Raw genomic sequence first — 24,350 nt, 5'->3', positions numbered from 1 at the left:
TTTGCGAGATCTGCCAGATAGGGGTTCATGCAATCAAAGACTGCCCTTATAACCTAAAAACAAGGAATGCCTAGATACTATTTACTGGAGAACAGTCTACACCACCAGCAACTCCCCCAAAGAACAATAATACAGAAGCTTCACCAAGGGGTACAACAATAACCAAAGAGGCAGTGCCAATAATAGTAATAACAATAGCAACATGAACACAACTTGACGGGCAATCCAGTATAATTGTCAAGGACGGCCCATGATCCAATGCAGAAGATGCAACGAAAGGGGCCATTTTGCTTGGGAATGTCAAAATGGAGGGGGATAGGATGGAGGAATGGTCTGTAAATGGTGTGGACTTGGCAACCATGAGGATGCCAATTTCCTAAGGATAAAAGGTGTGAACATGATGGATATTGAAGGATCAGAAGAGGAGGTACTTGCAATAACAAGGATGCAAGCCAAGAAAGCCATATACTCGAAGGCGACAGTGGAAAAAGTAAGATTTGAGGAGGCAAAATAGAACATCCAAAAGGAGTTGAGAGGGGAAACAACAGCTAAGCCAGCCAAGACCCCTAGGGGCAAGGGGGTACCTAATATCACAAGGAAAGTATTAGAAACTACCATCTTGGTCTCCATTGGGGAATGACTGGATACACTACCACAGTTACAAGTCGCATTGACATAAGGAACACGACCAACTAAGCATGATCCCCAAGGGGAACCAGAAACAGTAGAACAGGTGGAACTAGAAGAAATAGAGGGGATAGAAAAAGAAGAAACTTCAATGAAAAAGGAAGAAAATACCTTATTTACAACAGGACTAGGGAGAACACCAATAGTGGTAGAGATGGAAATTATGGGGTACAAACTCTCAAACACAATAATTGATGGAGGATCTGGGGTAAATGTTCTACCGAAAGATACTTGGAAGGCGATCGGGAAACCTACTTTTTGGCCACCCAAATTTCAGCTTGTAGGAGTAGATCAGCATGGCATCAAACCAATTGGCACCCTGATAGGGCAAAAGGTAATAATAAGAACCCAATAATTTGTTTTAGGTTTTGTGGTTATTACCTTAGTGAAGAAAGGATATGATGCTTTATTGGGGAGGGGATGGCTAGTAGTAGCAAAAGCCAATCACAACTGGAAACGAAACACCCTCTGTATTGAATCAAAGGGAAGGAAGTACATTATTGATCTCAAAAACTAGTCAGTAAGTCAGGACTTGGCATCTGACTCTGAAGAAGAAGAGTATTAAGGGATGGAACTCGACGAGGAAGGAGTACTTAGGTTGGGAGAGTACTTGGAGGATGACACAGACTCCCTTTAGGGTTTATTTCATTGGCAGATGGGTGATTATGAAGTCTTCCAAGTAGATTGCAACATGTTACAAATACAAGAATCAGAGGAATAATACCCAGAAGGGTACACGGAGTACAAGGAAGGTGTAACTGCCCTGAACACAACACCTGCCCACAGTTTTGACCAAAAAATGGAATACAAAGAGGCTAGTCTCTAGGCCCTAAACTTAGGAGAAGTAGGGCAACCCAAAGAAATCTTTATAGGTGATGGTTGGGATCCCATGTTGAAGGCGAAAACCCTTCGAATCTTTATGGAATACAGAGATGTTTTTGCATGGACATACAAGGACTTGAAAGGAGTACCACCCGAGGTGTGTGTCCACCGGATTTCACTCATACCTAGAGCAATACTAGTGCGAAAACAGTCTTATAGAATGACTAGAAACTATGTGGAGTGGGTAGGAGAGGAAATCACGAAGATGTTGGACACAGGGATAATATTTAAGGTTCAGACAAGCGAATGGGTTTCTCCTATTGTAATATCACTCAAGAAGGATGGTACTCAAATTTGGATGTGTAGATTTCAGAAGTTTAAATGTGGTGACCATAAAAGTCCCATTTCCCATTCCATTTACAGATAGCATTTTGGAAGTAGCTGGCCATGAGATGTACTCTTTCATGAATGGATTTTTCGGGTATAACCAGATTAGTATTGCGAAGAGGATAAGCTGAAAACTACATTTGTAGTGGAAGATGGGGTATATACTTATAATAGGATGCCCTTCGGACTATGCAATGCACCGACTACCTTCCAACGGATTATACTACACATTTTTCATGGTATGTTAGTAAGAAATTTGGATGTGTAGATTTCAGAAGTTTAAATGTGGTGACCATAAAAGTCCGATTTCCCATTCCATTTACAGATAGCATTTTGGAAGTAGCTGGCCATGAGATGTACTCTTTCATGAATGGATTTTTCGGGTATAACCAGATTAGTATTGCGAAGAGGATAAGCTGAAAACTATAGTTGTAGTGGAAGATGGGGTATATACTTATAATAGGATGCCCTTCGGACTATGCAATGCACCGGCTACCTTCCAGGGGATTATACTACACATTTTTCATGGTATGTTAGTAAGAAATTTTAAAGCATTCCTTGATGATTGGTCGGCTTACAGTGAAAAGGAACACCACCTTAAAATTATTGGAGAATGCTTGGAGAAATGTTGGAGAGCGAGACTGGCGCTCAATCCTAAGAAATTTCGATTCATGGTTCCACACAGCAGACTTTTGGGACATATAGTATGTAAAGAAGGCTTAAAGATGGATCCAGACAAAATAAAAGTAATTTTGGGAATGGAGGCTCCTGAGAATGTGACAAGTATCAAATCTTTTCTAGGGCATGGTGGGTATTATCGACAATTCATCAAAGGATTTGCCGAAGTATTACTTCCACTTGAAAAGTTAACTAGAAAAGGGGAACGGTTTGAATGGAAGGAGGAACAGGAAGACGCCTTTCAAGAACTTTAAAAAAGGCTTGTGGAAGCACCTATCCTTATCTATCTTGATTGGGAAAAGGAATTTCGAGTTCATGTAGATGCATCCAACTATGCTATAGGTGCCACCCTAGCCCAAATAGGAAAGGAAGGGTTGGATCACCCTGTATATTTTGCTAGCAGGCTTTTGTCAAAAGCAGAGTGGAACTACAGTACCACAGGGAGAGATGCACTTGGTATGGTCTATGCAGTTCAAAAACTTGGTACACCCTTTACATTTTTTGTTGACCACTAGGCGCTAATGTATTTAGTGAACAAACTAGTGATCCAAGGGAGAGTGAGTAGATGGCTAATTCTGTTGCAAGAATTTACATTCAAAATTATAGTGAGATCGGGAAAATCTCATGTGATCGCTGATAAACTGTCAAGGATTAAGTCAGGATGAAATGTTGAGGAGATGTGTAATAGAGGAAGAAATTCTAGGGGTCATCAGTGAGGCACACGAAGGGTTGGCAGGAGGTCATATGGGAGCAAATGCTATGGTGAGAAAACTACTATTGGAAGGATTATGGTGGCCCACATTGTTCACAGATGCCAGGGAATGGTTATTGAGTTGTGACACTTGTCAAAGAGTAGGAAGGCCGCTCAAAAGAGACTTCATGCCATTATTTCCATGCAAACCACAAGAATTATTTGAACGATGGGAACTAGATTTTGTGGGACCCTTACCCATAAACAAAAGTCATTGATGTAAATACATAGTGGTGGCAACAGAGTACTTAACAAAATGGGCAGAAGTGCGGCCTCTTCTAGACAATACTACCCTCAGCATAGCCAGATTTTTTTACGAGCAAATCATTACCAGATTTGGGATTCCACTTCAGCTAACTAGTGACTGAGGAGTACATTTTGTCAATCATACCATCAGGAGCCTGACAAGTGAGTATAAAATTTTTCATTCTTTTTCCAGTCCTTATTATTGGAGAGCAAATGGCCAAGCAGAGGCTACGAACAATGTAATAGTAGCAATCCTATATAAAGTTTGTGGAGTTGAAGGGAAGGATTGGGAAGAGCGAATCCCAACAGCAGTCTGGGCATATAGAACTACATATAAACCTACTACTGGACATACTCCCTTCTACCTCATGTACGGACAAGAGGCTGTGGTGCCAATGAAACATGTGGTACCCAGCTTACGGGTGGTAGTTGAAAATAGGTTGGGGGATGAAGAGAGCCTCAAGGAGCGATTAAGTACTTTACTCAAGCTAGATGAAAGACAGACATTTGCTCAATGGAGTATTGATGTGGCCCAGTAGAGACAAAAGTTTTGGCATGAAAAAGATCTAAAGAAGATGAATTTTAAGCAAGGAGAACTAGTACTAAGATACAATGGAAAAAATGAAATAAGACCAGGCAAGTTTAAAACCTGATGGCTAGGACCATTTAAAATAACAGAGATAAAAGTAAATGAAGCAATAAAACTATCTACTTTAGATAACACACCTATTAAAGACTTAGTAAATGCGTCTAAGCTAAAGGCATATGAAAAATGGAATGAAGTGGTAAGTAGCTATTTTGCAAATATAAAAGGAGACAGAATAGACCCAAGTCCCTATAAAAGGAGGCAGTCCCAAAACAGTAATCAAAATAAGTCTTGGAGGAGTAGAGAAGGAAGTGAGAGAGAGGAAATTGACAGAGAGATTGTTGTACAGGCTGATCTGGAGAGGAGATTGGCTGTACGGATAGCAGCTGTACAGACAACAGCCATACGGACAGTACAAGATAGGAACACTTTCGTACGGGGGCTACATAATGTATGGCCTCAAGACAGCCATTCTGTATAGAGAAAGGAAGCACGACACCCCCAGGTGTAGATGCATTCCGTATGAAGAACTAACTTGCAAATACACGTACGAAAGGAAACAGAGGAACCAGAAAGAGAAGAGGTATGGTAGTAGGTACGACAACCTAGAAATATAACTGTACAATGTTAAGGAGAGAGGAAGTATACCCATACAACATCAAGGGGAGAGGTACAACAGCCTAGAAATATACCCGTATGGTGTCAAGGGGAGAGTTTTCCATCCGTACGTGTACGACAAGCCTGTGGGAAAGGATATTGTATACGATGGCAACAGAATTCCATATGGCAAACACTAGTATGGCAACAGATTTCCATACCAAGAGATTTCGTACGGTAGCGGGGTAGTACGGCTGAATTGCAGCAACCAGTTACATTTTAGTTGCTAGCAACCAATTGAAAAGATCTGGGCACTGACGCAACAACATACAATGGTGAAGCTGAGCATTGGAAACCCAAGCAAGGGAAACATAATCAATCCTAAAAAGAAGAAATTGTCGAGGAAGATGACACAGAATAAAGGGAAAGGCACACAAAAAATCACCATTACGGCTGAAAATTTTACATTTGAAAGTGTGTTGGGAGGCGAGTGTAAGACTTGGTGGGAGCAGGCACCAACCGACCACCCCCTGAGGAAAGAATATGTATAGTCGAGGTAGATAAAATCATTTTCATGCCCATTTTTGAATTAAAAGGGTTTGAGTCTATCCTATGGAGTTTAATTACAAGATATGAGAAATCAGGCCATAAATCTATAATACAACATTTTCAGCAATAGGTGACAATTTCTTATGTAGCGGAAGACATTAATAGGGTGTTCGAAATTCCTAACAGAGGACAAGAAGTGAAAAAATTTCAATGACACTAGCAGACAAGAAGTGGCTGAAATTGATGTGTCGAAAAGACATTACAAGTGCGGAATGGGAAGGGATCCTCAAGAACATTCAGGGCCTAAAGAAATTTTTTCTAGCAAATAATGAATGGCATTGCATGGTAGATTTGGTTAAAAGTAAGCTCACTACAGGCAACCACACTTCTGACATTGCAGTATGGATGTTGCCTATAGTGGAGGGCTTATACAATGGACAGATATATAATTGGGCTAAATTTCTTTCTGATAGGCTTCAAGAATTTATGAAGTTGAAGCATCAGGCCTTCTATATGCCTCATCATACAGTGGCCTTGTTCTTAGAGGCAGTGCGCACACAGGTGGACAGTGAACACCAGGGAACCCTGGTCCCTGCTAGTAGAGGAGAACCATATAAACCAGCTATGAGTTATTGGTTCCATCTGGATACCTTGGATGTTGGATCTCATAATGTTGGTGAACCTAAGAAGAAGAAACCAAAGAAAACAGTGGTCACTAAAGAAGCTGGAGAAGAGGATGAGGATGATGACAGTTCAGAGGAAGAAGGCAGCGATATGGATTCATCCTCTTCTGACTCACAGGATGTTGAAATCCATTTGAGTCATCTCTAGGGGACTTCGCAGACAATGATGTTTTTACCACCATCGGAGGGACCACTTCTAGCAGGGGTAGCAGAACCCCCAGAACTCTACTAGAAACTATCTGGTGATCCAAATCAAGTAGGTGTCATGAAGAGAACAAGTGGGGATGGTAGGCAACAAATCCTGACATGGGGGGCTTCCCTAGTATCGGTTTTGAAGATGGCGCCACTTATCCTTCAAGAACAATCTTCTAGCACTAAGGTCATAGATTTGAGATGCCAACCCAAGTGTGCTCATAAAGTAAGGGAACAAACACCCCATGGTCTAGAAGTAGTCCATCCGATTTCTCTTTTGATATAGCAAGTAGGAGGCATGGAAACACTTGGGGAAATTCACCCCCAAAATAGCATGATACTAGTTGGTACGGATATCGATATGATATTGGAGGAAGCAGATAGGTTACTTAAGGAGGAAGGCATGGTGTCTTCACCCCTAGCACCAACTGCTAAGGAACAGGTTCACATAAAAAGTGAGCACGGAGAACCATTAGACACAGCATCCTTTGTAGTAAGAGCTAAACTATTCCTCAATGAGCTTCGTGCCACGGAGTATTCTACTAGGAGGCTTATGTTTACCATATGGATTATTTAAGCAATGCACACAGGAATTCGATACGAACACCGAACAGCAATAGCAGAACTATTATTATTATTCACATATGCCAACAGTACATTATGCTTCCATAGATAGATATGATCCCCTTCCAATGCTTCCCTAAGGGGTTATAAATACTTTCCGACGAACCTTCCCGAAGGTATCCGTCGGCCAAGTACATTATACCCGTTACAAACTGTTTTACCAGTCGGCTACATAACAATACTTCCCCGAAGGGACCTGTCGGCCGATACACAATTTCCTTGCCGAAGGGACCCGTCGGCCGATACGCAATTTCTACCAACGACATCATTCCCCCCCAAAAAGAAAAGTCGTCTCCTGACGACTACAAAACAAAACTCAAACAACTAATACAACAATATTGATCTGCCATATTACTTTCACATTCATCCCGTTGCATCTACAGCCTTTGCTAACACAATACTGACTCTTCAAGCTGACCTTGATAGCCACCTGTGCTGCTTTCTCTGCTTCCAACTCCTTGGTACGCTGAGCCAAGTGTCGCTGCACTGCCTCCAACTGGATGATCAGCTCCTCCCGAGCTCTCTACGCATTCACCAAGATAGCCTCACAGCCAACACCTGCTCCCACTGCCTCTGGTACACAGAAAGTCCATGCCTGCAACAACTTCAATTCTTCTCAACTGGTCAGACTCCCACGACTGATATCCGCAACGACTGGGGGTCCAGGGGGCAACGCCCCCGGCAGGGTCGAGGGGCAGTGCCAACACCAATTTAGCACTTTGAAACCCACACAAAACTGCACGGAACACACCATTTCTGTCATTTTCTGCCGATTCTACACTCTTTCTGGCAATCGCTGATTCTTCCCCTTCCTATGGTATCATTTGATATTCATTCTGAGCATTCTTGATTTGTCGACGTTTTTTTTTTTTTTTTTTATAGTTATTACAAAACCTCCTTCCACAATTTCTCTAACCCTTGACAAAGATGCAAAATATCGGCTACTCCATGCATTAATCTTTCAAACATATAATTTAAATTTTACACCCCGTACGCCAAATTGTGGTTGAAATCCGTATGGCCAGATATATACTGGAAATTTGTACAGCTTAAAGTCCGTACAAGCATGAAAAAACTGTGCACAAATCTAGAAAGCTTAACCGCACACCAAGCTTGAAATCCATACGCTGAACTGAGAAGAAGAATCCATACGATGCAATGCGGGATTGACAAGAAGCTAATACCAAATCCGTATTCCATAGTGAACAAGCTTTGTCGCCAAAATCCGTATGGTAAAGTGATTGCCAAATTCCGTATGCTAACTTGCAATCCATACATTGTAGTCTTTATTGCAATTTCTGTATGCCACTTTGCAAATGAACTTGAAACCCGTACGGTGCAAAAAAAATCCGAACTTTACCAATGGAAAACCGTACTTTGCTAAGAATTCCGTACCTCGCCAATGGAAAACCGTACGGCAACATAAAATCCGTACCTTGCTATGGAAAACCGTACGGGAACACGAAATGCGTACCTTGCTGATGGAAAACCATACGGTAACATGAAATTCGTACCTTGCTGATGGAAAACCGTACGGTAACATGAAATTCGTACCTTGCTGATGGAAAATTGTACGGTGCTCTTCAAAATCCGTACTTTAGTTCTGAAAATCCGTACTTCACTTCTGAAAAACCGTACGGCACTTCAAAATCCGTACGGTGCTTTGCTTCACTTCTCTCTCATTTTTTTTTTTTTTTAAAATCTCACTCTTGGAATAATTATGTACAATATTTACATATATACAGTACTTACAGTCTTCTCTCAGTTATTCGTCCACGGGGGTGTGTTACTTCTTTCATTGCAGACATTCAACTTCGACCTCTTCACTACATCGAATACTTCCTTTCGGTCTAGCATCCACTGTTTTATTGCTCCGTTATTGCTTACTTCCCGCATCTGGTACGGCCCGACCCATTTAATTTTGAACTTGCCTGGTTTGATCTCATTCTGATCGTCGTACTTCAACACCCACTGTCCGAGTTGAAATCTGCTACGCCTGTTCTGTGTCATCTCCATACCGCCCAATTTATTCCCGAAGCTCCGTAGCATGGACTCCATCAGTTGCCCCTTCTGGCCACCAATAACACGTCCACTCCGTACTGCTGCAACTTTTATTAGACCCTTCCGCTTTGTTTCCTGTGCAGACCGTATCGTGTGCCTTCCTTGCTGCCAGTACCTTTCTGTTATATTTGTGGTTCGACATAATACTTTCTTCCTGCGCAATTGTATAGTAGAATCTTTCCTTCTTTTGGGTTCGTACTATATGTTCTGTCCTTCAGCTTCAGTCATGCTTGCATTTCCTTCTTTTGCTTCGAACATTCATTTCCTCCTTCGGCTTCTCCATGTTCCTTCAGACATTCATTTCCTCCGTCGGCTTCTCTGTGTTCCTTCGGACATTCATTTCCTCCTGCTTCTCTGTGTTCCTTCGGACATTCATATCCTTCTTCTTTCTTACCTTCGTCGATCCTTAGCATATTACAACTCAAAAAGAGCTCATAATCCTCTATCTGCCAGTGGTAAAGACCATTTACTGAATCCAAATCGTCATCTCCTTCCAATCATAGGACTCCCTCCTGATCGGGTTCCATACTCTGCCTCCTCTTATCGTCTTCTCCTTCAGAATCTGACAACAAAGCTTCTTCTCTAACCATCTGCGTGTGTAGATCGATGACATACTTGCGGCCTTTGCTTTCAAGTGATAAAGTATTTTTCTTCCAATCGTGTTTTACCTTGGCTTGTATCAACCACACTCGGCCCAGAATGGCATCATATCCTCTCCGCTTCAGTGGGATCACAACAAAGTCCAACAGGAATGGTTGTGTTCCAATCGTCACTGGTTGTGCTGTCAGGACACCCAAGGGCTTGATTCCATGTTGATCGGCCGTTAGCAGCTGGAATGTAGGCGGCCATAATGTTGGTTGTCCCAACTTTTTCCAAGTGTCTTCAGGCAACACATTGACACCAGACCCTCCGTCCACAATTGTTTCCGTCAATACAGTCCCGAGAACTCCCATTTCGACGACTGCTGGATGGCGTCCGGATGAGAGGGCTAACAACATTGGATCTTGTGCACTTGTGCCACTTTCCTTCTCCTTTTTGTGCACTGTACTTGCTCCACTTTCTTGCTTCCTTCCATGTTCTCCTAGTAGTTGAGCAGCGGGAACGATGTTTGTGAGTGCCGATCAGAGCTGAGGCATAGTGAGCAACAGATCACTTATCCTGACAGGTATCTCGGCTTGCAAAATTTGTCGGACAATGTTTTGTTTTGCGCAGTTCTGTACGAAAGTACTCGGCGTGTCCTTCAAGTGTGCCATTTCTGCCTGTGTTGCTTTCTGGATCTCTGCCCTTGCTTCCTCCATTCTCTTCTTTTCTTCCGCTGGGTCAGGGTATAGCTTCGCCTATTTTCGAGTGATTGCCAGAACTTCTTCTTCGTTTGTCCTTATGGTAATCAAGTTTACTCCGGACTTCAGACACTTAGTATCATCATGATCTCCAGGTCCACACCATCGGCACAACAACTTTGGTGGGTTAGTCGTTGTGCACTCTCGGGCGAAGTGACCCCACAGATTGCATGCGCGGCATTGAACAATTGGCCGACCATTCGCATCGTACTAAATTTGACTCCTTCCCCCATTGTTGTTGTTGCCACCATTGTTGTTATTGCTGGTGTTGTTGTTTGGACCGCGCCGGTTATTTCTATATCCGCCTGATGTGGCACCTTCCGCCCTGGTGTTCCCGTTCCCTCCTGACTGGGATGCCTCCTGTGACAGGAACACTTGCTGCGGTGTCCTTGTTTTTAAATTGAAAGGGCACTCCTTTACCGAGTGTCCCAGGATCTGACAGATTTCACAAAATTGATCTTTCGGGCAGGATCCCTTCGTATGGCCTTCTTTCTTACATTCTGTGCACCATAGGTCATTGCCCTTAGTTTCCTTGTTCATGTTTTTGAATTCTTTCATCATCCGCATCATGTCCTTCTGGAGAGCACGGACTTTCTTGCTACTTCCCTCGTCATCGTCGCTGCTATCTTCTCCTGAAGGCTCATCGTCATCTGAATCCGACGAGCTGGTCTTCTTCTTCTTCTTTGTCTTCTGGTCACTTTCGAGGTTCATTGCCCAGTTGTAAGCTTCAATTTATCTCGATGGTGGCACGATCTTCATCTTCTTCCGCAGCTTCGGGTGAAGACCTTCAATGAACCATCTTTTTTGTAACCCGTCAGCGGGCTTATTCTCCATCTTACTGATTAAGTCCTTCAACCTCCTGGCTAAGACCCGTATAGTTTCATTCTTCTTTTGCTTGGTATTAAATATCTCTGCGACAATTTCATTATCATCACGCAAAAGTTGAAATTCTGCGATGAACTCCTTCTTAATGTTATCCCAACTATTCAATTTTTGTGGATCGGCATCAGTAAACCAATCAATGGCAACACCCCGTAGGCTTGCGGAGAATTGTCGGATCCATTCGTTTGTATCTATTATGCCATTCGCCCTCCAGATCGTTTCACATGTTTTACAATGTCGAATGGGATCAGCTGCTTCATCACCATCAAATTTAGGTAATTTTTCCTTCGGACCTGCCATTATTACTGTATGTCGAAGGTTTTGTTGTGTACCTGCGTTGTTTTGCACTCCCGCGCTGTTTTGAGCACCCGTGTTGTTCAGAACACCCGCCCTGTTCTGCACACCCGCACTGTTCTGGATACCCGCGCTGTTCTGGACACCCGTGCTGTTCTCTGCTTCCACGCTGTTTTCTGCTTCCACGCTGTTTTCAACACCCGCGCAGTTTTGGACTTCTACGCTGTTTGGTGAAGAAGAGGGTTTGTCAACCGTAGCTGTCCGTTCCAAAAGTATATCTCAGACGAAGAGGTCACTCCACGCTCGTGCTCCTTCTGCACTCCGAGTCGTGCGGGTCGATCTACTTCCGTCAGGATTCTCTTCCCGTGGCGTATGCAGGTTCAGAAACTCCTCCCTCGCTTCTTCCACCAAATCAAGCCGTTGTCGAGTCTCCTTCAACAATCCTTCCGCACTCTTGCTTCTGGCGGAAATCTTCTGAAACCTCCTTCAACGCTCTATCTGCTGAGCCAAAATTAAATTTTCCTGCGCAACGCGTATGTCATCTTTTTCCTTTAGCTTACTCTTGTCTTTGTTCAACTGATTCGGCATTTAATTCATCTCCGCTTACCTGCGTGCCAGATCCATCAGGCAACGACGCCAAATGTTTACCGTATGGATTAATTAAGCAACGCACACAGGAATTCGATACGAACACTGAACAGCAATAGCAGAACTATTATTATTATTCGCATATGCCAACAGTACATTATGCTTCCATAGATAGATATGATCCCCTTCCAATGCTTCCCTAAGGGGTTATAAATACTTTCCGACGAACCTTCCCGAAGGTATCCATCAGCCAAGTACATTATACCTGTTACAAACTGTTTTACCAGTCGGCTACATAACAATACTTCCCCGAAGGGACCCGTCGGCCGATACACAATTTCCTTGCTGAAGGGACCTGTCGATCGATACGCAATTTCTACTGACGACAGCTCATGCAATAGGCTAGGGCTCAAAATTTGGAGGACATCGTTGCTACAGCAGAGGCATTGGTCACCTTTATGCACACTGGTTGCCACACAGAGTGGAAACTACTTGAATAGGGTGGTTATTCCTATGAGGATAGGGCTACCACATGGACGGCTAGCTCTATCACTTCCACGAGATAGGAGCAATCGCCTCTCCTCGCAGCACTAACAACAATGGAGGTTGCTTTCTGGGGAACCTTTTTGCAACTACAAGGGGAGAAGAACCTAAGGATTGGGAGCAAGAAAGAAAGCATCTTCAATAGTAGTGGGCAATCGAGAAAGCTATTATGCAAGAAGCTTGGAAAAAGGAAAAAATTGAATTGGAGCACACCGTTGTTGCGGCGAAGGCTAAAAAGATGGATGCACTTTGAGTATTACAGGGCATACGGGCAAAGCAGAAGACAGTAGAATGCGACCTCCAACAGCTAAGAGGACCTCTGAGCACAAGGATGTCCTCTTATCCTTCTTCTTGAAGTTAATGTTATTTTTGTTTCATGTTGTAAAGTCGTCTGGAAGACGACTTCTTTTTTGGGGGGGATAAATGTAGTTGGAATATAATGCTTGTTATGTTTAGTACTTGTTAAACTTGTTGGGTTGGGTAGTTAGGTGGTGAGGATATGCATTGGTTGGCTTCCAACTAACCGACACATCTATAAATATTTGGAACATTAGTAATGTACATGTGTGGTTTTTGGTATCAATAAAGAAAGATCATTTCCTTGCCTAACATTAGTATGGTAAGAATAGTATCTGTGAGGTTTTACTTCTTGTGTACAAATTGACTTTCCTATATGGTTAACATAGTTCTATATTTTGAGATCTGGTTGGTAATTCCACTCTATAGATGTGATACAAGTCTAGATTCTGTTAGTTCATATGATAAGACAATATTCTTATAGAGAGTGTATATCGTGTCCAACGATCTTGGTTTAGTTGGTGCTGCTGGGTATTGGATGTTGACTTGTGCCATCATGGTACAATGGTAGAATATCCTCTGTGGATAGTTTAGGTGGACAATAATGAGCACCTTTGCAGTTTGGTCAGGGAACGAATTGTTAGCTTTCAAATAAGTTATAGGGGAGTTTTGTTTCATGATTAACTTTCAGCTAGTCTTTTAATAATCTGTTCGATATCATGGTAGTATTTTATATATACAAATTATGTATACGATAACAAAAACATGGGTCATTACAATTGGATTAGTGAGCTTGAACATTTTCTAGGCAAAATGGTTGTGCATGGAGACAAATATCTTGCAAAATGGAAGAGATCATTATCATTGATTTTTGAGACATTTGTTCTCGATGATGATGATAGTTTTGAGTAAAGTATCAATTGGGTCGTTGAAATTGGGTTTTGAAATAATCAAACTTTTTTAGAAAATCATATATACAAACCTAATTTGGTGCATTGAAATAGTTTGGAATATTTAGCCATGAAAAAATGGTCGACTTATGCTTGATAGGGTTCATTTTGACCAACCTAAGTACTTTAATGTGTAAATATAAGAGTGTGGAAGAATTGATTCTATATAAAAAGATTTGGTTGTGGCGTAAATAGGAAGAACCCTTCAAAACATACTATGAGGTGTGTTCTATCTGTATTTACTGGTTTGTAATCTCTAAGATCCTCTTTCAATATATTTTAGTAAAGAAGAAATGATTAGATTGGTTTTGCACTAAGAGTTGTGATTTAATGGTTGTAACCATTTGAATGCTAGAGTTAAAGCTTGTCGACAAGTTGAATCCTAAGTTGGATTATATGTTGTAAGAGTTATAGTTTTTTCTTGTACTTGATTGGTGTTGGTAGTGAACCAACATCCCTTGTGGGGTTTGTGATATGGCTTAAGACTATTGGTTGTATCGAGCATTCATAGGTCAAACTTTTGTTGCAACGACAACTCAAAACATTGTGACAAGTGGTATCAGAGCTTGGTCAAAGGTTTGATTCCACATAACTCACCAACAGTGACCTTGGGAGGGGGATCGTTGGTAGTGAGCCAACATCCCTCATAGGGTTCGTTACAAGCTTAACAGTCTCCTCTGGTTCTCTAAGACCATTGGTTGTATTGAGCATTAACAAGTCAATTTTTTTGGTTCAACGACAAACCTAACCATTCTAATAGTTGGAGCCCATTTCATATCTTAGTGGACCATGGTATTTTACCTTTAAGGGTTTTCCACGAGATAAACATTTCTTGCGTCCCTATCTACTTTTTGTGTGAGTTCATATGGGTTTTTTATATAACAAAATTGTGAAATATTAAATTCAGCCCTACCCCTCTTAGTATACCTATTTCTATTTCAATCAGTATTATAGGAGGTTCTCTCTTCAATAACTTAAAAGCTTGAGAGTCTGTCCATCCTAGGTCATTATGAGTGTATTAGAATTTCTTTCTACAAACTGAGCTCATCTATTTGATGGAACAAACTGTGTTTTGTAGTTTTCATATGAAAACCTAAATTATGTCTCTTGGTTTTGATGTTTAAATAAGTTTGGCCATTGCATATTTAGTTCAGTGCAACCCCCTATTGATGTTGATGGGAGAAAGGGCTGTGAAAATAATGCAAAAGCCATGAATGCACTGTTTTGTGGTCTCTTTGAGTCAAAATTTCTGCAATTAATGCATCGCGTTTCAGCCAAAGACATATGGGACAAGCTGTTCAATGCTTATTATGGAGATGATAAAGTAAGGAAGGAAAAACTTCAAACACATAGAATGATTTTTGAAGGCATTTTGTATGAGAGAAGATGAGAGTGTTGTTACCTATTTTCTAAGAATTGAGAAAGTCATGAATGATTTGAAAGGACTTGGTGAGACAGTTGATGAAAAGACCATCGTTCAAAAATTTATGCACACTCTTCCTTTGAGATGTAATGCCAAAGTCTCTGCTGTTCAACAAATGCCATATTTGGATACACTTACTCTAGATAAGTTTGTTGTTATCTTTGACTACATATGAAATGCTGACAAATAGTGAAGGGTCTTGAAAGAGAGAAATTGCATTCATGGCTCTACTAAAGTTGGGAAGGAGGAGTGAAAGACAAGTGAAGGTTTAGAAGAGGGTTCTATTACTAAATTTTTACACGTGTAAAAATTTAGTCCTAAACATATTAAAACTGTTCATACAAGGTACATATTCCTTACATATCTACATTCGATTCATATTTATTGAAAATCATTTTTCATTGTGAACAAAAGTGTAAAGCTTAAATGTCCGTTGTATTAATCATCAAATGATATGTACAACTGATATTTACAACTATAAAATGATATGTACAACTGATTAAATAAAATGAACATGCTGAATGTAAATACCTCTCACACAATGGCTGTGAGAGTAGCCTCTACTATGTTGATACATCTTCCTTTTCTAAGAAAATGAATAAACTTGAAAGAGAAATCGAACATAGAATAAGATGGTCAAAGGGAACTAGCCATTGCCTGTAATGACTGGTCATGTTGTCCTGTTTGAGTCCTACTTGTCGTGTTATAGGTTGTCCAAGTGTTTGAGACATGCATACATAAGAAAATAGGTTAGATCCAAAGTAACAAGAATCGGAATTGGCAAGGCTGAATTGACAATTTAAAACTTATTTCATGCACCCTTTATTGAATATAACCTAAACACACTATAACGTCATTAAATAGAAGTTAAAACTTAACATACATTGCTGTCCTACATTTTGTCACCACAAAATGTTGGTAACAACACAAATCATTTTCAAATTTAAACAAAAGTTAAAACTTAACGTACATTGCTGTCCTACATTTTGTCACCACAAAATGTTGGTAACAACACAAATCATTTTCAAGTTAGTTTTGTGTTTCTCTAAGCTTGAATTTGATATTCAATTGCTTAATGTTGATTGATCGGTCCGTTTCAATTCATATATCAAGTCCTTTTATTGAAGGGCTTCGTCAAGTCTTTTTTGTTTTGCTCTCTGTCGAGCCTTTGCTTGATTTTTGAAACCTCATTGTTCGTTCATTGTTTTTGAGTTTGCATTTGTTTGTTTTTAGTCCTTTGGTTTTGCTCATGTCATGCCTTTTGGTTTCCTGTTTGATTCGGTCTAACCTAGAGGTCAATCGGAGTTGTTAGTCAAGAGTTATGCCCATTTTAGTACTTCAAAAGTGGAACTTTTGGGTGCAACAACATGAATTAAAAATATGATGTTATATTTTCAATTTGACTTTCACTTTTTGATAAATATAACTTATATTTACATTTTGTTATTTTTTAAGTAATTTAATTTTAAATTTTTAAAAGTGACCATAGTGTACTTTATGTTATAATTTTGAGTTACTTTTTAATTTTTCACGTAAAGTAACTATATAACTATGTAGTTTTAGTTTAATTTTTTATTTTAAAAATCAAATGTTTATTCAAATGTTACTTTTTAAATGATGTTTATATTTTATATTTTTAAATATGGTAAATAAATATTGTTTATGGCCATTTTTGTAACATTTTTATAATTTTAAATGAATTAAATGACTTAAAGTCATTTAAAAGTGGACATTTTATATGCAATTACATGTAAAATTCATCAAAGTGGACATTTTACATGTCACCGCATATAAAGTTTACTTTGGTGGACCTTTTTGATGTCATAAAATCAAAAGTGAAGTTTTTATGCCTTAACATCTAAAAAGTGAGATGCATTTTAAAATACGCTTCCTCCCCCAAAAGGTCCGATTTTGCCTATGAGCATATTTTAAAACATGTAATGACACTCAAAAAGTGTGATTTTGCTGAGATGCACATGTAATGACACTTAAAATATGTAAGTGACCTAGAAAGATCCATTTTTAATCAAAAAACATGTTTTAATATATGCAATGACACTCAAAAAGTCCGCTTTTGAAGAACATGTCTTTGCCCTCTAGGAACCTGATTTTTTATCATAAGTTGAGGTTTTCTCAATGGATGTGCATAAGATTTCTTCTATTGGAAGCATTTTTGGTTGGCAATGATTTATCTTGCACTTAAAATGGATTCAATAAGCTAAAAAACATTTTTGAAAGCTTCATTCTAGGGCACGTTTTTGGAGAAATCAGTTTATAAATCTATTTTTAATACATGGTTTAGCTCCCAAGCAAATTGATTTGGCTTCTTTTTGGGATTGCATTGCATCTTGGTTCATGTTTGGGTGCTTAATGATCAAAATGTTTTGATCTTGCATCATGGAGAAATATGTTTTTTGCTAAAAACGTCCCAAGCATGTGTTCTTCCAAAACGTTGGATCTTGGAGTGTTTTTAGGGCACACTTTGATATCTTCTACCAAATTCTCATTGTTTACGGCCTTCGCTCATTCGAATTTGTGAGAGATTGAAAGTTTTAAACATTTATAAAGAATTTTTCAAAAATTGGAGCATCTTTTCCCTTCTTTTTTGGCACATGTAAGCAGACTCTTTCTTTCTTGCTTTTAATTCATGCTTATCTTGCTGATTTTATGCATGTAATTACTTGATGGTTGCCACTTGTTAGTATCTTTGCCATGGAAAGTGCATTTTTCCTTTAAAAATGAAATTTTTGTTCATTTTCATGTTCTTGGTTCTTTTCCAAGTGCCAATTTCGATTTTGAGTGTTGAAGTGCATTGCATCTTGCTATGTTTGAGTCACTTTCTAAAGGTACATTGTTTCTTTTGTGTCTTGTGCTTTGTAATTGCTTGCCGATTTTTCTCCACTTGGAGAAATTGCAAGTTCTTTCCCAAGAACTTGTTTTTGCTTCATTATATGCAAAAGTGTAATGACCCTCTCTATAAAGGCCACAGAAACCCTCAAACTGAACTTAGGAATTTTGTCAAACACTTGGCGTGTAACAGTAACAATATTCAGAATATGGTAATTTCAGATTTGATACTTTCAGAATATAATCACAGAATTACAATATATATAAAGCCATTGAACTATATTTCAATTACAATGCAATAAATTCTGAAATTATTTTATTACCAATTCTGGACTGATTATTACAATGACTGTATGACAACAAATTTACCCAAAAATTGACATATATTTCAGAATGCAAGAACCTGGTTTGAAGAACTATGGAAGAACACCACGTTTTGCTGCAGATCGTTGATGAAGACCTCCAACTGCACCCCCAAACTGTCCTTAATTTGCTGCTGCTGCCCAAACTAGCAGGGCCATACCAGGCCGTACCTGTACGGCTGCTGAAATAAAATAATATTAGGGTTTTGGGACCCCCAAATGCATGGAAAATGGGCGCCTAGGGTTAGGTAGTAACCCTGTAAAACCATAAAAAATAACTCCAAGGGGTTGAGGAGATATGAGCAATTATGTGGTTCCGAACCCTGCTTTGCCAATTCTGAAAATGCACTTATTCTGTCTTCAAACTCTTGTCAAATGCTTCTCCAATGATAGGGCAAATCTGAAATCCTTATTCCAACCAAAAACAAACCCTAACAACAAATTCTCAATAAGCTCCAATGAGATGGCTGAATACCAACTCCAATTATGCAACAATTCAGGTGATATTTCACACCCTCAAAGTCGCCAATCCAAGGGAGTGATTCGTTCCCAAAGATTGAATAATTTGCAGATCCAAAGTCCACAAATGTCTTCACAATGAAGAAGTAGAAGAGTTCTCCAATCCAAGCATGTCCAAATGAGAGGCCCAACCCTCTATTTATTCACTTTTCTAAGAAGTTGCTAGAACTTCTAGAAACATCCTTTATAATTTCTCATTATAATGCACTTTTTTATAATAAAGTAATTTTATAAAATAAAAAGTGCAACTCAAATTAAAATTATAACATGTGGGTCCCAATATCACATAATGATAAAATATAACCTCTTAACACTTCTTCAAGAGCAAGATATAACTATCTGATCCGCAGAATTGACTCTCTTTCCACACCATTTGCCTACGAGAGTCTGTAATAGGCAAATCCATGATCAATGCCATGTCGAACTAAAGAGGGGACATTATAAAAAGCATCATCACATTCCACATTCCGTTTCCATGTCACAACACCTCATCTCTCACTCGATAAATGTGATTACATGTTTTCCATCTCATTTGCCATCCGCACATGCATGTAATCTTTTTTTTTTGTTTCCATTTTCACTCATCTTACTTTTTGCATCCATTGGCATTACATGATTACATAAAATGGCTTACATGCAATTGCATCCAAAAGATCTGATTTTGATTAGAAGTCACATTTTGGAAACTCAAAAAGATTTCATTTTCATCTCTCATGTACTTTGACTTCCCCTTTTCACCAAAAGTGACTATAAAATTCATTATATAACTTCTATTTTCCATTTCTATCTCTCCATATGCATTTGCACCTCAATGAGCAAATACATGTTTCCGTATCTTTCCATGCTTTCCATCTCATCCTTCTTTCACACTTAGATGTGAAGTGCATCCTCCACCCGCATTCACATCTCATCTTACCTTTCATCTCCTATTATAAGTTGCATTTACATGTATTCATTATTCATGCAATAATGTCTTGAAAACACTAAGTCACTTTTTGAAATCAGCAATTTTCATTTGCACGCATTTCCATACGTTTCACCATCACACGTTCTCATTTAATTTCATTCCATATTCTATATTTTAACTTTCATACCATTTCATTCTCTATTCCATTCATTTCATTCTGCACTCCACTGCAAATGCATATGTTTTCTCTTTAAAGTCACTTTGTCGGATTTAGGAAGTCTCTAATCCATTTTTGAATCTTCATTGTTGATCCAAAATCCACTTCTATGGAGATTCCTTCTGATGATATATTTGTGTTTTGGGATTTTTGTGTTGCAAGAGAAGCACAAGACATGTCCTCACCATCAAAATCCAAAGGCAAAATGAAATATCAATATTATAAAGAATTGGCTCATGTAGCTCCTTCATCAGTCATATCTATTCTGGATAATGTGATGGACACAAAGATTGGTTATGTGGATGTGGCTGATTTTCTACAAAGAGTTGAAGCTCCAGCTAGTCATGAAATGAAGCGTATCAAGAGAAGCAACATTCACTTGGTGTCTACGTTTCCTATGATGGCTATAGAACCTGATTTTATTCTTGGATGTGCTCAACGGTTTACTCCCAAGACAAAGACTATCAAACATGCTGATGACAAGGTTACCATTAGCCTTGAACTTGAGGTCATTGAACAAATCTTCAAGGTTTCACATAAAGCAGAATGTGTTGATTTGACCAAAGAATCATCATTGGCATGTTGGAATGGGCAAAAAGGTGATTATCAGAAGTATGTCAACCTTTACTTGTTAGACAATAAAAGAAGTAGTTTCTCCATATGGCCAAAGACTATTCATCGGTTCACTTTTAAACAAAAATATAAGGATCTCATCATCCTTCTCAGCAAGATTTGTGGCCTTAAAGATTCTATTGATTTTGAGTCATGGATGTATTAGTTCAAGTTTCAAATTATGGAGAATAAAGAACACATCTTTTGGGGAGAACTCATTGGTACTGCACTTTGCCAATAGATATGCAATATGAGAACATTAGTGCCCTTCTATATAAATTCTTATCTTGTTTACATTGTTGCTTCCATGGGATCTTTCTCTAGTCTTTCCACCGAGGGAGATTATCTTCAGATTCTTATTTGGGATTACTATGACCAAGTCACTTTGGCAAATAGTAAATTTCATTATAGAAGAGTTCAAGATGCTTGTTTAATAAACAGTTATTTGTCAAAAGAGTATCTGATGCAGCATGGGAGAAGGTGAACCAATACGGCTATATTTTTATTCAGTTTCGCACTTTCACATACTTGAGAGTTGGATATTTCAAAGGTAAGCCATATACCTTACCTAATTATGCTACAGATTGAATCATCTTGATGGAGCTAGCTAGATAGTTGATAGATATGTAGAGTGATCAGCATGCTTTGCATAGGCTTGGTTTTGGCATTACCTCAGCTGAACCTTTGGCTATTGGCAATTATTCAATGATTTTGGTGCCTAAAGCAAAGAACATGGAAGCAGAGTTGCGCTTGATCACCTTGAAGAAGTTCAAGGCTAGATTTGATTTTGATTACCGAGAGATGAACTCTCAAATGAAAAGCGCCTGCACTCATGTTCATCACATCGAAGACATCTGAATAGATATGAGGACAAAACTTGACATCATGAAGATGGACTATTGCAGATTAACCTTGCAGTAGATAATTGATTTTAATATGTTGGAAATCCCTTTAGATTTCCAAGTTGAAGATGATGGCAACATCTTTGATCCGAAGTTTCATCAAGCTGGCTTTGATAAGAAGTACCCTTTTTCCTATTCAATGGCAAGAAAAGGAAGGTACGTCTATAATGGATAGATTTCAATCCATCTTTGTAAACACCAAAAAATGGTTGAAATGTAAAGACCTTAAAAGAGTAAATCCTCAGATGGGCTTGGATTATGGAAGTTTTGGTCCTCCTGGTTGGAAATCACAATTGGAAATCATAGGGAAAGATGGTGCCTCATCCTCTGATGCTAAGGGTTTCGTCAAATTCAAATTTCTGAACCAATGAGCTAATTCATCTCAAGTTCCCGAACCAATTCAAGAATCAGTGGAAGAATCAAAAGAGGAATTGGAAACAGAATCTAATAAAGACATTCAGGTGAAGGAGAAATTATGATCATATCTCCTCCAAATCCCGCACAAGCTTGTAGATCTTCTATATATGAATAGCCTTTTCTGCATGAGGTTGATGATGATGTGGATTCATTCTCTACTGTTTTCACTCCTTGCATTCTAGTTTTGGAGGTTAATACCATGGCTCTTCCTATTTCCTTTGTTGCTCCTCGCATCCCTGCACATGAACAATATGATCATTTAGCAAATGTGTTTGAAGATTTTCTTGTTCTTACCACTGGTCAAGTTTCCCAACTTGATACATCTTTGCCAGGATTTGAGCTTTTCATGACAGAGTCTTCTCAACATGTTCTTATGCCTTCAGTTGTATAGACTGAATCTTGCTCAATCACTACGGAAATACAATTTGGATCAATGCCAATGGTTTCTGTTGTACCTTCTTCGGATGAAAATTTTAGCCCGCTTGCATGGTTGAGAAAAATAACAACGAAAAGGAGGAAAGTGGTTGTTCCTCGGGACAATCTTCCTGTTAAAAAGATCAAATCCAAATCTTTTAAAGACAAGATTGTTTATAGAATTTTGGTTGATTCTGATAAAACCAAATTTGTTGAGTTTGCTGAGCCCTTTGTAGATAAACCTATTGAGGAACTTAATCGTTTTGACTACAAGTTTAATAAGGTTGAAATCGGAGATCAATCACATTTGAGTTGTTTCCAAGATGCTCAAGATGCATTGGCTAATGTATCGAAGAGCAATCATGAGCTTTGGGAAAAGCAAAATGAGCTGAAACATGACGTCACTCGTTTGAATGAGGTCATCTAGAAACAATCTTCTCAGAATGTTGTTGTTATGTCTCAAACATCTAATACATGTACACATAAAGACAGAAGCTACTAGTACTCACCAATTCTATGAAACAATCCTTGTCCCAATCTGATTGAAATATTTAATAGACACAAAAGACATGAAACAAACCTACGACTGATTGTGAATCCTGTTTAGTTCATGACCCAATCAGATTGGTCCAATAGAATACGACTTTACTTCTCAGGCAGTAACAATTTGTCTACTAATTCGATTGAATGGCATGAAGATTGGCCACTATCTTATGGGTTATCTAAAAAACACATTTATAATACAGTGAAATGAATTTCCCATTAGAACTTCATTTCTTATCCAAGGCAGTTTTTGTCACTGCAGCTATGAAAGTTGCATCCTGGCGACATTGGTAACTTGTGCAAGCAATATAAGCTTTGAAAGCATGTCGTGAAATGCAACATATTGCGGAATGCCTATTGTCATGTACAATGTGTCTATAGTCCTGCACAATAAAATGGTTTCATTGCAGAGCGCAACAATTACGTTGTACGGCAAAACATTCCTTGCACAACAGAATTGATTTGTGCAACAAGGTTGTTCTCTGGCAGGATATAGCTAATTGGTGTGACAGGATAGGCAGTGTCTTGCACAACAATTCTATCTTCTGCTGAACCTTTAAATCTTCACAAAAGTTGCTGTACAGAGCAAATTATTCAAATCAATTTTGCAGTATTAGTTTATCAATTCTTACTGTTGTTAGAAAACAATCAGAAGATAAGTGAAAATAAGACTTTGTGAAAGCTGTTTTAATCATAGTTCCAAAAATCGCCATGAAATCGCCGAAATCGCCGAAATCGCGATAAGATTCATGGCTCCCGATTTTTTTGGAATCGGAAATCGCTGGTGGCGATTTTTTCTTGTGAATCGCCTGAATCGCCAAAATCGGCGATTCATGGCAAAAATCGCCAAAATCGCCATCATGAATCTCCAGAAATCGGCCGCGGCAGCAAGGATAGAAAGTTCAATTTTTTTAAAAAAACACATGTTTTATTTGCTTTCTAAGTTGACTTTCCTCTTTTTTATAACCCTAAAGAGCCTTCTATTTGCTTAGTATGAGTAGAAGAGAGGAAGAGTGAGAGAGAAGAAGAGAAAAGAGAATCCATAGGTTTCCAACCGGCAAGAAGGAAGAGCACCAAAGAGATCAGAAGTCCATTTGGGGATATGTTTCAAAGTTTCAAACTTTCATGGATCTTCATCTTAGATTCTTACATAAATTTATGATTTGATGTCTTATGGATCATCTTACATACATTCTATGATTTAAATCATTATGATCATTTGATTTCTATTTACTTCAGCTAGCCTACAATTTACATTTTAGAATCTTAGATAACATAGTTACGTATGTGATGGATTTTATGTTTCATGTTTATGTATGTTAAGTTTTAACTTCTATTTGATGATGTTATAGTGTGCTTAAGTTATATTCAATAAAGGGTGCATGAAATAAGTTTTAAATTGTTAAAATCTTTAAATTTAAAGGGTTTTT

General features: G+C 38.9%; 1 protein-coding gene across 8 annotated transcripts in view; it reads left to right on the top strand.

Moving 5' to 3' along the window:
* Positions 1–24,350, top strand: part of LOC149552171 (putative RNA-dependent RNA polymerase 5) — a 282,261-nt gene that overhangs the window by 169,856 nt on the left and 88,055 nt on the right. The window lies entirely within an intron of this gene.

The sequence above is a fragment of the Cupressus sempervirens genome, chromosome 6 (genome assembly GCF_028749045.1).
Source record: "Cupressus sempervirens isolate cs-2001-9-10 chromosome 6, ASM2874904v1, whole genome shotgun sequence".
NCBI lineage: Eukaryota > Viridiplantae > Streptophyta > Pinopsida > Cupressales > Cupressaceae > Cupressus > Cupressus sempervirens.
The sequence above is the reverse complement of the archived record's forward strand: the minus strand, read 5'-3'. Positions and strand labels throughout refer to the sequence as shown.